This window comes from Phalacrocorax carbo, chromosome 14 (assembly GCF_963921805.1).
Source record: "Phalacrocorax carbo chromosome 14, bPhaCar2.1, whole genome shotgun sequence".
Classification (NCBI taxonomy): Eukaryota; Metazoa; Chordata; class Aves; order Suliformes; family Phalacrocoracidae; genus Phalacrocorax; species Phalacrocorax carbo.
In genome coordinates this window covers 11776480-11789111 of record NC_087526.1, presented here as the reverse complement: position 1 = coordinate 11789111, position 12632 = coordinate 11776480, and the positions used below count along the sequence as shown (strand labels likewise).

General features: G+C 59.9%; 1 protein-coding gene across 3 annotated transcripts in view; it reads left to right on the top strand.

The window, feature by feature from the left end:
• Window positions 1–1521: 1521 nt before the first annotated feature.
• The window catches only part of SRC (SRC proto-oncogene, non-receptor tyrosine kinase), a 30857-nt gene continuing 19746 nt past the window's right edge, over window positions 1522–12632 (top strand). For 2 of the 3 annotated variants that reach the window (XM_064465743.1, XM_064465742.1), the window contains exon 1: window positions 1522–1642. The gene's annotated coding sequence lies outside the window, so the exon portion shown is untranslated. The remainder of the gene's footprint in view (window positions 1643–12632) is intronic. The other variant, XM_064465744.1, reaches the window with a different exon arrangement.

Sequence of the window (12632 nt, the reverse complement as noted above, 5' to 3'; positions counted from 1 at the left end):
GTGTCATGGGAAATATTTTTTTAATAACTCAAAAGAACAAGGCAAGAGGGGTGGGAAACAGAAAGAAAAACTCCACCACATAGTTCTCTTAAACTTGTTAACTTCTCAAATTGTATCTGAAGTGTCAGGTCTTGCTCAGACTAATGGGGTTTTCAGAAATCCCCGAGTGGCTGCAGGGGTTGGTCGGAGGGGGTGACAGAGGCAGTGCTGGCCATGGAAATACAGCCCACGGGTCACCGGAGCCAGCCAGCAGCCAAGCGTGCCTCATAAACCAGCTAAATGGGGGTTTAAAGAGCGGGCTGCTTCACCCCATTTCTTCCTGGAGGATAAAGTGACAGGGAACACCTTAGTGGATCACTAATGGGGGAGGTGGGAGGGCTGCCAGTGCCGCTGAGCTGGTCAGGCAGCCCCGACGGGCTCGGGGCGGGCGTCGGGGCGCCTGGCCAAGCCCAGAGCCCGTGTGTGTGCCCCAACACTGCTCTGTGCCAGGGAAAAGCTGGGCATTTTCCACCTTCTCCCAGCACTGGCCAGGGAAGGTGCTGAGGAATGAAGGGAGGGATGGCCAGAACTGTCCCTGTGTGCCCACCTTCCCGAGCGGGACTCGGGGGGGACCCGCATGTCACCTGGCCCTACATGCTGCCAGCTGGGGACCCCAGGAACACACACAGTTCTGTTTTGCCCCATTTCGGAGGCTGGCACCGGCTGCAGGAGGGACCCCTGCCTCCGAAGGGCCCCACAGACCCCCGTGGCCACCCAGGGAGGCCCAGGACCTGGTTTATCTTTTCCTGCTTTTCCTCTACACTTAAGTTTTGCCTCCTTCTGACTTCGGAGATGTGGGAACATGAACTGCAGCCCCCCGGGACAGTGAGGTGTCCCTCCTGGGGATGAAGATACAGATTCGAGCGCGGAGTCTGACAAAACAACGTTTCTCCCAGCTATTCGCTGTGTGTTAGAACTGTTTAATAAAGCAAACCCTAACCCAGCCAGGGTTTAACCTCCTGAAAACCCTTTCTCTTTTCTGTTACCAGCTTTGGTTTCCAGATAAACACAACAACGCAGCCCGCTGGGGCTGGGCTGAGAGACCCCCTCGGCGGCGGGGAGCCCCCCGCAGCCCCTCACCCGCAGGGCGGCGCACGGAGCACCGAGGCCGCCGCTCCCACGCGTGTCCCCGGCGCGACCAGGCGTTCCCTCCCGCCGCGGGCCGGCAGATCCCGGCTGCCCGGAGCCTTCTCCCTTAAAAAAAAAAAAAAAAAACCAACAAAAAACAACCCACGGAGGGGAGGGGCTGCTGATTTTTCCCCCCATCCGCCGTTTCCGGTTTGCTGCCATATTCCTCTTTTTTTTTTTTTTTTTCCCCTCTTATTTTCCCTCCCCGTGGGTTCTCCCCCCCCCCCCGCCCCGGAGAAGGGGTGAGCGGGGGCGGGCGAGGCAGCAGCGTGCCGGATCCGCGGCGCTGCGCGATGCTGCTCCTGCTCCTGCTGCAGCCCTGAGAGCCCCGAGAGCCCGGCCCGGCCCGGCCCGGCCCGGTGCGGGCACCCAGCGCGGCGGGGGGGGCGGCCGCGCCCCCGGCGCGGAGACAAAGCCGGGACCGAGCGCTGGAGGCGAGCGGCGGGGCCGGCCCCGCTGCGCCCACAGGCGGGAGGTGAGCGGGGGGCCGCTGTGTGCGGGGGGCCGCTGTGGGGCCGGCGGGGGGAGATGCTCGCGGTCCGCCCGGGGCGGGGGGGCCGGCGGGGGATGCTCGGGGTCCGCCCGCGGGGTCCGGCGGGGCGGCGGAGGGGGGGGATGCCCGCAGTCGGGGTAGAGCTGGCTGTGGGTCCGGCCGGGGATGCTGGCGGTTTGGCAAGGTGGCTACGGGTCCCGCCGAGGATGCCCGGGCTCCGGTGGGGCAGCCGTGGGTCCCGACAGGGATGCTCGCGGTCTGGCTATGCGTTTCGGTGGGGTGGCCGTGGGTCCAGCGGCGGATGCACACGGTCTGGTGGGTCAGCCGTGGGTCTGGCTGGGAATGCCACTGTCTAGCGGGGCAGATAGGGGCCCAGCTGGGGATGCTGAGGGTCTGGCGAGGCAGCCGTGGGGTCTGGCGGGGCGGCACCGCCTGCCTGCAACTCCCCTTTGTTGTGATCAGGGGCTGTGGGGGACCCCCGGGAGCGCAGGGTGGGGAGAGCCGGGCTGTATGTAGGCCAGGACATGAAATATTCATCGCCCCCCTGCTTTGATGTCTCCTGATCCGCTTCCCTTGTCGTGTTTGCTCACCGGTAATTCTGGGGCTCGTGTCCAGCCCCGGTGGGCCTGGAGGGCTGTGTTCAGCCAGGCTCCTTGCCGTGCCCCTCGCCAGGGCTGGCGGGCTCCAGCCTGCCGGGGGGCTGCAGGGCCTCGGCTTGCCTGAAGAAGGGCTTTATCCAGCCGGGAAGTTCCCCCACTGCAGCCTGGGCGATCCAACCCCAATGTGTGGCTGCGAGCCGTGGTACTGGCATGTCCCCACTGTCCGTCACGGCCTCCGGTGCCACGGAGGAGCATCGTGGGTTTTGCCGAGCCACACTGGGGTGGGGATGGGCTTTTATCCCTGCTCACTGCCCGGGGGATCGTGCGGGGGGGATCGTGCAGGAGCTCGGGCAGGCTGTGCTGTGTCCTGGTGCCGTCTGGGACAGGCACGGGGGGCAGCCTGTGGGGATGGGGTCTGCTGGACAGGGGTGGCGTCTGGTGGCGCTGACCCTGGTGAGGTGCTGTCTGGTGCCGAGCGTCATCTCGGGGAGCTTTGCAGCCTCTTGTGAGATGCGCTGGCAACGAGTGGGGATCTGCCGCATCTCCCCGCGTTTTGCTGGCCCTGCACAGCACACTCCTCCCCCAGCCCTTCCTCGCCCCGGCGGCTGCTGTGGTGTGCCAGGGCTCAGCCCCCTGCTCGGGGCCAGGAGGTGGCTGTGGTCCGGTCCCTGTCCTGGTCCTGCTCCTGGTCCTGCTCCCAATGCCATCAAGCAGCAGTAAAGGTCGTAGTTGGCAGGGAGGGGGTTGTGCTACCCTGTGTGTGCCACTGGCTCTCCTGTCCTGGCTCCCCAGGAGCGCTGCGAAGGAAGGGACGTGATGTGGCAGCTCAGTGCAGCTGGTGAGTCCCCCAAGACAGGTCCCACTGCCCTGTGACATTAGGAGCCAGGGGCAGTGGTGGGATGCAGCGCCTGGGGGGTTCCTGGGGTGAGCTTCTGCCTGGGGCTGCTGCTGCCCACACAGCAGGCACAGGGACAGGACAGCACGTACCCAGTAGTGCTGTATGCAAACTGAGCTGCGGGAAGGTGGCAACAAAAGACTTGATTTTTCTTCCTCCTGCCCAGCTGGTGCTCCCCAGAGGAAGAGATGTACGGCAGGAGGGAGCTGGAGGGCTTTGTTGCTCTCCTCTCAGCTGAGGAGATGCCCACTGCCAGCAGTGACCGCTGCATAGGTGGGAGAACCGAGTCATGACAAACCTCTCCCAAGGTCCAGCTGTTAATGGTGGGAAGCCGTTCATCCTGCCAGGCTCTGAGACCCCCTCAGCACCTGGCAGCTCAACGCATGCCTGGGGCCCCCCATGCAGCATGTGTTGGTCAAACAAGGGTGGGGGTCTGGCAGGGCTCCCCAGGGAGGTGTGAGGATGGGGACGTGCAGGGGGGCATCAGCAATCTTGCACTTTAAAGCAATAGCCTTTTTATTATTTCCACTGGGGGGCTGCCCCCGCGACTTTTGCAGGTGGAGAGGCTGATCCTGGGCTGCCTGGTTATGTGCCACTTTGTGCTGGCTCAGGATCCGGCCCATAGCAAAACCTTGGCTGTTCGGTGTCTGTGAGATGAGGCTGGTTGCTGGGTCCCCAGGAAGCTGCATCTCTGTAATCATTAGCCAGTTAGTGCTAGTTTGTCAGAGAAGGGCACCTTTGCTTGAAAGATCGAGGGTCAGTTCCCGGGTCCAAGCTTTGACCCGGGAGCAGCAGGGCAGAAGTTCCTCCAAACATCTCACCTCGGTGGCTCTGCCAAAACGCAGCCCAATGATTTTTTTTTTGGAGATGGGGTTATTTAGGGGTTGGCACAGCAGCAGCTAAGGGAAGTCCAATGTTCCCTGTCTCGATCGTTAGCGGCCTTGCAGTGCTCCCTGTGTGATGGAGATGCCCTAACGATAGCTCTGCCCTTTAATGACTTTGTGCCAGAGCGATGGAAAATCATGGAGGTACCACAGGGAGGCAGAAAGGGCCATCCCAGCACCTGGCCGGGGATCCTGGGGACGAGACGAGGAAAAGAGCTGCAGCTTGTGGTGACCAACCTGTGCAGAGGCTCTGCTGCCAAGACAAGAGGCTCCTTTGCTGCCTTGGTGGCACGGAGGGGACATCAGCGGTCCTGAGGCCTTTAGCAGTGTGCGTAGCTCCCAGGAAGCAGCGTCGTTTTGCCGGGCTCACCAAGGCAAGGAGGGGACAGACCGTGGGGCTCCTGTGCCTACAAAATCCCGTCCGCCTCTCCCTGCCGCTGGTGCCAGGATCATCACAGAGCTGAAACTCTTGTCTAATGAGACCTGAAGGACTTGGCCCATAACGTCTCATTTGAACAACCAGCAAACATTTTGAAAGAGAAGAGGTGGGAGCAAGCAAACAGTCTGCACCTCTTCCCGCATGTCTAAGGGGGGGGAAAACCCCCGAGAACCACTGGGACAAAGCGCTGTGCTCTTGGCATCGCTGGGGGAAATTTGAAAGCCTATCTGAAGCACTATTGTTTCCTGTGCTGTCTATTTTGCAGCTCGGTTTCCAACTTGTTCCTTTATCTCTCGGAACAATTTCCCATCTGAGCTCACTTCCACAGCACTCCGTGTCTTGCCCCGGAGCCCGCCTGGAGACGTGTCCATCATGCATCCCATCGGCTGTGGGAAACGGCCTTGGCAGACAGTGGCATGTTCCCGCACTGCTCCGTGCGGGAGAGATACCTTTAATCTGATGCCTGGAGACCAGCTTGGACCTCTGGATGGAAATAACCGTCCTTGCATGGCTGTTCCTGGGACAGGAGTGTGGATTGTCGCTCTTTCCAGCCCAAACTCCTCTTTGCAAGCGCCTGTAGCTGCGGGTGGTGCGGACTAACTCCCCCGGGGCTCGCGTCTTGCTGAAGGTTCCGCCCATCAGGAAAAAATGTGCAGCGTGTCGTGGGGCTGTTTTAAAGCTGACCTCAGAAAAATAGTAATGCCTTTGGTCCTTCATCTTTTAAATGGGCAGCAAGCTGTGAGATAGTCCGATATATTGTGTGCTTAGGAGGGAAAAAATAGTATAACGAATTGGCTGAGCATGACTACATTGGCATGGGCTGCAGTCAGTGCTTGGGTGTACCCAGGCCCCCGACTTGGCCCCATGTTGGCACAGGCGACCTCGGCGCTGGCTGCAGCAGGAACCGGTGCTGCTGCGCACATGCCTTTGCACACGGATGCTTTGAAAATAAAGCCCTGAAACAGATTTCAGGAACAAATGTGGTTTGGACCTGGGCCAGGAACCAGGACCTGCAAATCTGCATCTTGCACTGACTTCCCTTCAGGCTACAGATCTCCTGGCTGCCCTCGCTGTGGAGCGGGGAGGTGTTTGGGAGGGCTGGGGGCTGGCAGGGCTGCTGCGGGGCATCGGCCGCTGGGCAAGGGCGGGCTGGTTGTTGATTTTAATTCAGACCTTCAAGAAATCTGCCTGAGCCCCTTGGCTACAGGTGGTCTTGGTGGAGATGCAGCATCCAAAATATCTGTAGGCTGGCATGCAGGAACAGTGGGCTTCTCTGGAGGAATTCAGGGAACAGAACCACCCGGGCATTTAAGGCAAAAATGTAAGAAATCGGGCATGCGCACAGTGAGCCTGCCCTCGCTTTGCAGCTGGGGAACCAGCAGAGGTTTGGGCAAGGCATGCACGTGTGGGCCCCCACGCTAGGAGGGCACCGGGATGGCTTTGGGGGCCACAGCAGAGGGCAAGTGGGCTTTGCTGGGTCAGCGCTTCTGCCCACATGTGACACAGGGACACTTGTGACTCAGGCTGTACTGTGCTTCCTTCCCTGTGCTGCAAGTCTCGGATGCCAGCCCCCAGTTTCCCAGCCCCAAGTTTCCCAGCCCCAAATTTCCCGGCCCCGTCCCATGCTTGACCTGCTGTGGTCTCGCTCCCGTGACCGTGAGGTTTCGGCTGGCCCCGAGCCTGCTGTGTTAGGGCGGGATGGATGGAGGAAAACCTGACTGTGTGCTGCAAAAATAGCTTCCACCCGGTGTGGCTGCTCCCATCCTTCCCGACCACGTTTGGCAGTTTCAGCCACCAAAACCCTGGGCAAGGAGGGTAAAAGCTCGCTGCTGCATTGCCCCCTCCACCATGGGTGAGGTTAACGAGTCCAGCCTGGCCCAAGCCACGTGCCCCCTTCCCATGCAGCGTCCCCCTTCCCATGCCGTGCCCTGGTTTGGGGGCAGCGTGATAGGGTCAGGTCAGTGCTAGATCGATCCTAAAAATGTCTCACCTTGGGGTACCCTTTAGCAGGAATTTGGGTTGGAGGTGTAGCACTGTGTCTGGGTTTCACAGCTCCACCTTGTTTCCCTACCTGCTAAGGAGCATTGCGTGCCTCAGTTTCCCCCAGGAGTGCCTGGGAAGCTACTGTCAGAGGTTGGTGAGGCTTTATACCGAGTGCGTGCCTCAGTTTCCCCGTCTCCCACCCGTCCTTCACCAGCCCCAGCCACACAGCCCTACACCATGCATGCACCATGGGCAAAGCTCATCCTTAGGCAGGGCAAATATAATCTGATCTCCATGAATCGCCACCACCTTCCTTACCCACTCGTCCACAGCCCCTCAGACGGTGTTTTCGAGGGCTTCCTTCCCCAGACCATGGCCCAGCTGAGCAATGACTTCCGCAGCCAAAACCATCCCTTGCAGCTTGGTGATTTTTACGGTGCCACTGGGATGCAGCAGGGTCAGGCGGTGCCATCCTGGGCTCAGCTTCGTGACTTCTGGAAAAAAAAAAAAACAAACCACCAAACAAAAAAGCCACGAAAAGGCTGTCAGAGTCACTCCCTGCTCGGCCAGGCCCTTTCCTTCCCCTGCCCATCAAGCAAGTGTTGGCGGGGTGCCATTGTGCCAGGGAAGGGACCAGGGAGCCTTGGCACAGTCTGGGGGGAGCTGCTGGTGAGCACCCTGCTGTGCCAAGCAGGGAGGGCGTCACGGGACGAGAAAGGGCTCATATGTAGCTGCAAAAGTCACTGCGACCCGGATGAGTTTCATGCACCAACATCACGGGCAGTTGAGTTTGGAAGTGTGTGGGGTGGAAAGGCTCAGGGTGCTGGGACTGGTGTGTGCAGCTGGGGCCAGGCAAGGAGAGCAGCACGTGGGGGCAGGGAGGTGCCTGCCCACCCCAGCTTCCTGCACGTGTGCCCAGCCAAATGCGGATGTGCATGCACGTGTGTGTGCGTACACTAATCCGAGCCCTTCTTGGTGCTTTGGGGATGGGGATAGCTCTCATGCTGTGGTCTGGGTGGGCTGTGCTGAAGCTACCATGAGCCACAGGTGTAGGAAAACAGAGGAGATGCCCTTTGTCCCTTCATCTCATCCCCGCAGGCTCTGCCCGAGGGTGGGGAGGGGGGCAGCTCCAGCTTGGAGTGGTCGTTTTGGGTAGGAAGAGCAGCAAGAGCAAGGGCTATAGAGATGCCATGGGAGGGTGCAAGGTCCACGTGCAGCTTGTCTCACACCTCTGGCTGGTGTTGGCAGCTTGGGGCTGGTCCCATCCACCTCGCCCATAGCCCCTCTCTGCTCCCCACCACCGCTGCAGCGAGCAGCGGAGGTGTGCGGAGCCTGGCTCTCCCCTCCAGGAGCGGCGGGGATAAAAGACACCAGCTCAGCAATTTTCTTTGTTTTATATCTGCTCGGGCTGTTCATAGTGAGCACCGTCTGGGGCTGCACCTCCTGGCCGGCTCCTCTCCCGTCAGCTCCAGCGGAGCTGCTGAGCATCCCCCTCACCCCAGGAGCGGCTGGGGAATCTAATGCAGCTTTTTGGGTATGGAAATGCTGTCCAGGGCTGGCTGATCTCCGTTTGCTCCTGAAGACCCTCCCTGGTTGCTTCCTCTGACGCATCCTGAGCGAGTTGCTTTGTTTTGGTGGTGCAGATGGGAGTGGCTGTGGGGACTAGCATCTCTCAGGACTCTGCCACCAGCGGCGAAGTCCAGGCTTCCCAGACACGCCTCAGCATGGGGTCTGACAGTGCCGAGACCAGAGCCACACTCCCAGGCTGTGCGCACTGCTGTGGGAGCTGCTCTGGGTCCAATCCATGCCGGCGGAGGTGAAAGCAGGAGTCGAGCATGCATTGCTGGAGGCTGATCCTGATCACCCAGCCTTGACCCGCAGCCACCCGCTGCCCCCGTACCATGTGTGCGTTAGCGCTGGTGGCCCCACGGTTCCCCAGAGCACATGGCTTGTGTCGGGTAGATGCCCCAGAGTCCCAAAGTAATCCAGGAAGATAAGCCAGTAATCAGCATAAATTTGCTGCGTGGGATACTGCTCGTTCATTTGAAACTGTTCAGAGGTCTGCAAAGTGGGAGGTGTTGGAAATCAGTGATGGAAGACCCTTGGCCTCTGTTTGGCTTCTGCTTCATACCCCCCCATTGCACCGAACCCCAGCACATGTCCTGCCACGTCCCCGTGGCTCCTGGCTGGGAGTGGGGTGATGCCCAGCCCCATGGGGTTTGTGTTGAGGATGCAAATACCCTCCCTGCATTTTCCCTTTTTTTACCAGCGTGTGTTTCAGTTCCTGTTCAGTGTCAGGAGGGTTACTGGGAAGTTTCCTGCCGTGGGGGTCCTGCAGGACCCCTTTGCAGGGCTGGTGGGGCTGCAGCTCCAGCCCAGGAGGGCTGCTGGAGCCCCAGGGAGCTCCTCTCCTCGCTGGACTGGATGGGCTGGTTTCTCTGAAAGTGGAAATGTTTCAGCAGTGACGCCAGTGTGGCCAGGGGTGGTTGTAACTTGCTCAGATCTGGAGATTTTCTGCCTCCTGCGTGTTCCTTGCCCCCTTCCTCCCCCGGCCCTGGAGATTTGCCGCCTGCCTGCGCTGCCATCCTCGCCCGGGGGTGGAATTGCTGCGGTGCTGTCGGGTGCTGTTGGGTGCGGCAGCCCTCGAGCTGGGGCACGCACAGGTGGCAGCACCCTTTTGGCTGGATCTGAGCCACCCATGAGTCACATCAGCCTTTTGCTGCCACCTGCCCCTTCCCCAGGAGCCAGGCACGGGGTGCGCTGGGTGCTGTGCCACAGCCACCCCCGAGGAGCACCTGGGGCAGATGTCCTCTTCCAGAAAGCAGAAGTAAACTCTGTTTCCTGCAGCCCAAGGCTGGCCGTGCTGGGAGAGGCGCTGCAGAAATGGGGAACAGAAATCATCTCTCTTCCTCGAGAGGTCAGCTCGTGTCACCATGTCTCCATCATCTCCTCCAGCAGGGCTGGTCCATCGTCCCAGTGCTTTGCCCAGAGGAGGATGGGAACAGTGTTGATGTGATGGGGCCATGGGAAACTGGAGAATTAGCTGGTGGGTGCTTGGAGCCCGTCGATGCCAGCATGCTGGGGGCTAATATTAAAAATATACATTCGGGGGCGCACTGAACCCCACCGTGCTGAGCTAGAGGGCTCTTTTGGGGAAGCATCACTCCGTGGCTCCGGGCAGTCCTGGTGGCCGGGAGCTCTGGCTCCTAGTGCCAGCCTGGCTTGACATCGGCGCTTCCTGGCCCCACGGGCACTCCCGCCTTTGGAAGCATTTCCTTTCTGTTTCCTTCTGGAGGAGAACATTGCCCTCATCACCTGTCTGGGAGAAGCTGGCTTCGGGTTAACGCAGGCCAAAGGCTTTGTGTGCTTTTGGAAAGCGTTTGCTGGAACTGGTTGGGCAATTCCTGGCTTTGGCTGGTGTCCCAGTGGGGATGCTGGAAGCACAGGCCGAGTCAGGCTGGGAGGCACTGGTAGGCATCCTTGCACCAACCCGGAGCAGCACCAGTGAGGTCAGGCTGCACAGCACCTGACCAGCTTTGAGCACCTCCTGCTGGACATCCCACCACCTCTCCATCCCTGTTCCTGTGCTGGACCACCCTCATGGTGAAAAAGCTTATTTTTCCATCTCTAATTGCCAGAATGCCTTTGCAGTGCAGAAGGGGATGGGGAATGCGTGCTGGCTGGGCAGCAAGGTGCTCCCCTCTCCCCCGTGGCTCCCCTTTCCTCTGTGTGTGCAAGCAGCAGACTTGAGATGGGTTTGCAGGATCATGCGCTTGTTCTCTGCCTGTCCCAAAGCTCTCCCAGAGTGCTTATGCATGGATGGCAGGGGACAGCAGGAGCTCCAGGAGCCTTCCATTGACTTTTGTTTCCTTTCCTTCCCAAACACTTCCTAGCAGCACCCTGAACCCGGGGAGATCTCCTTTGGACCAGGGCACGGGGCTGGTGGAGCCCTGATTTTTGGGGTGATTTTGTTGTTGCACAGGGGTGGAAAGTGGCGATGGGGCACTGCTGGCTGCCCACGCTGTCGGTGCAGCATTGACTCCCCACACAGCCCTTTGCAAAGGGCTGCAGCTCCCAGCACCCACCACACAGCACAGCTCTGCGTGTGATGCCAGGGAGTGGTATGCCAGGAGCTCCCGCAAGCTCTGTTTGGTGGCATGCTGGTCAGGAAAGGTAGCTGCCAGCTCCCTCCGCAGCCCTCCACACCACTCGATGATGTGCATTAAAAACCCACTGCCTTGGAGGAAGGTTTGCGCATGCAAAGTTTTGCCAGCTCGCAGGGACCTGGTGTGCAGGGCTGTGGGCGAACACCGCAGCGGGTCAGCCCAGGCTGCCCGCATCCGCACACCGAGGGATCCAACGACGTGGCACCATTGGTACCCAGGTCTGCTGCAGCATGGTGATGGGGATGTGATGGGGCATGGCAATGGTCACCTTCCCTTCTCCCATCCCTTGGGGGAGAAAAAGGCTTAAAACCAAGCGCTTGGCGGCTCGGCACCAGCAAGCACAACTTTCCGCATGTCTCGCTCGCTCCAGGTGGCCGCTTGCATTATTTTGGGGAGATAAGGGCTGCAACTTTTTCTTGCCAGTCTTATGCAAGACAGTACTTGGGGGGGGGGGGGGGGGGGCCACCACTGGACTTCCCCTGCCCTCACACAACTTTGGGATGCCATCAGGTAGCGGGGAACACTGCAGCTGTGTGCAGCCACTGGTGTTGGCTGAGCCACTGCCCATCGCCCTGGCAAGCCAAAAACTGCCATCAAGGGGCTGACCCCGCAACAGTGGGGAGAGTTCGAGCTCCCTGGATGGCTCCCTGTGTGTGCTTGGTGTTTCCCAGTTTCTTGCCCAGATAAACATCGAGAGCCTGCTTCTGTGCTTCTCAGGGGTTTGTTTTGGTCTTTTAAACTCCCTGTTTTGGCACATCTTTACAGAGGCATTTTGCATCACTCCCAACTGTGACTCTCCCCCATGCTTGGAGGGGTGAATTTGGATGGTTGATTTAATTATCCTTTCCCCTTTCATGACCCACTGGCCCCTGCTAGCTTGGGCTGTGGAGCTTTAATTAAGATGGTTTTAAATTTAACGGGAGTTGACAGGGTCAGATGGGAGAGGCTGGGACTTATGTATGTGGGGAGCGTGTAGCTGGGCCCCAGCACAGCAGCCGTGCTGCCCTCCCCTCTCCTCTGCCAGTGATTCCTTCCGTCTGGGAGAGTTTTCCGTCAGCTGGGGAACCCGGGGCGGGCTGGTGTGCCTTAACTTAGGTGCCATTGGGCATTTACCTATGGAACCAGCTCCCCTGGTCCCCAGATCGGAGCTGAGAGATGAATTGAGCATCTCTGCATCTCTTCTTTTGTTTTAGGAATCAGTTCAGGTGAGAAACACGTTCTTGCAGAGGAGAAGGGCTGGAGGCATGACCAAGGCATGCCTTCACAGCGTCAGCCAGACAGGGAGAGGATCTGCAGCATCAAACCCTGGTTTACAGAGCTGGGGGAGCAGCTCTTCCTTTTTCATCGGCCCTTGGGACTCATTGCAGGAGGGCTGGTCCCAGCCTGTCAGAGACGTGCCTCTGTGTTCCCCCTCTTGTACTGAGCAAAGCCCAGTGCCACGGGACAGGGGACTGGAATCGCTTTTTCCGTGGGGGACACATTGACCTGCCATATTGGGTGGCAGGAGGGGATGGTGGGCTGAGCTTGGGCAGCGAGGCTTTCCCCAAAGCACCAGGGGCTGTGCTGCCATTCACTGGCCCCCAGCCCTGGGAAAAGGCAAAACTTCAGTAGCATCCTCGGGGACCATGGCGGAAACTGCTGTGTGAGCTTGTCTGGGACTGCGTTTCCTACCACAATCCAGGGAGGGAGCGGGGGGTGATGCGGGGAGGGGGACGGGGTGCTGGGCTGCTGGCTCTTTAGGTCCCACCCTCACAGTGGTTATGGCAGCGCTGACCGAGCAGCAGTTCATCACCCCTGGCACGGAGGCCGCCGTCTCCCTGCAGCCTGTGCTGCGGCTCTGACCCCGCTGTCCGGGTGCTGCGGTCGCGGGGACAGCGCTGCCGCCCCTCCGTGCTGCCTGCGCTGGGGCACGGCAAGGTGCCCTTTGGCTCTCGCCTGCCTGCCTCCAGCCTGGGATCTCTGTCTTTAATGGCACACCTCGTAGGCAGCTCTTTGTACTGCATGAA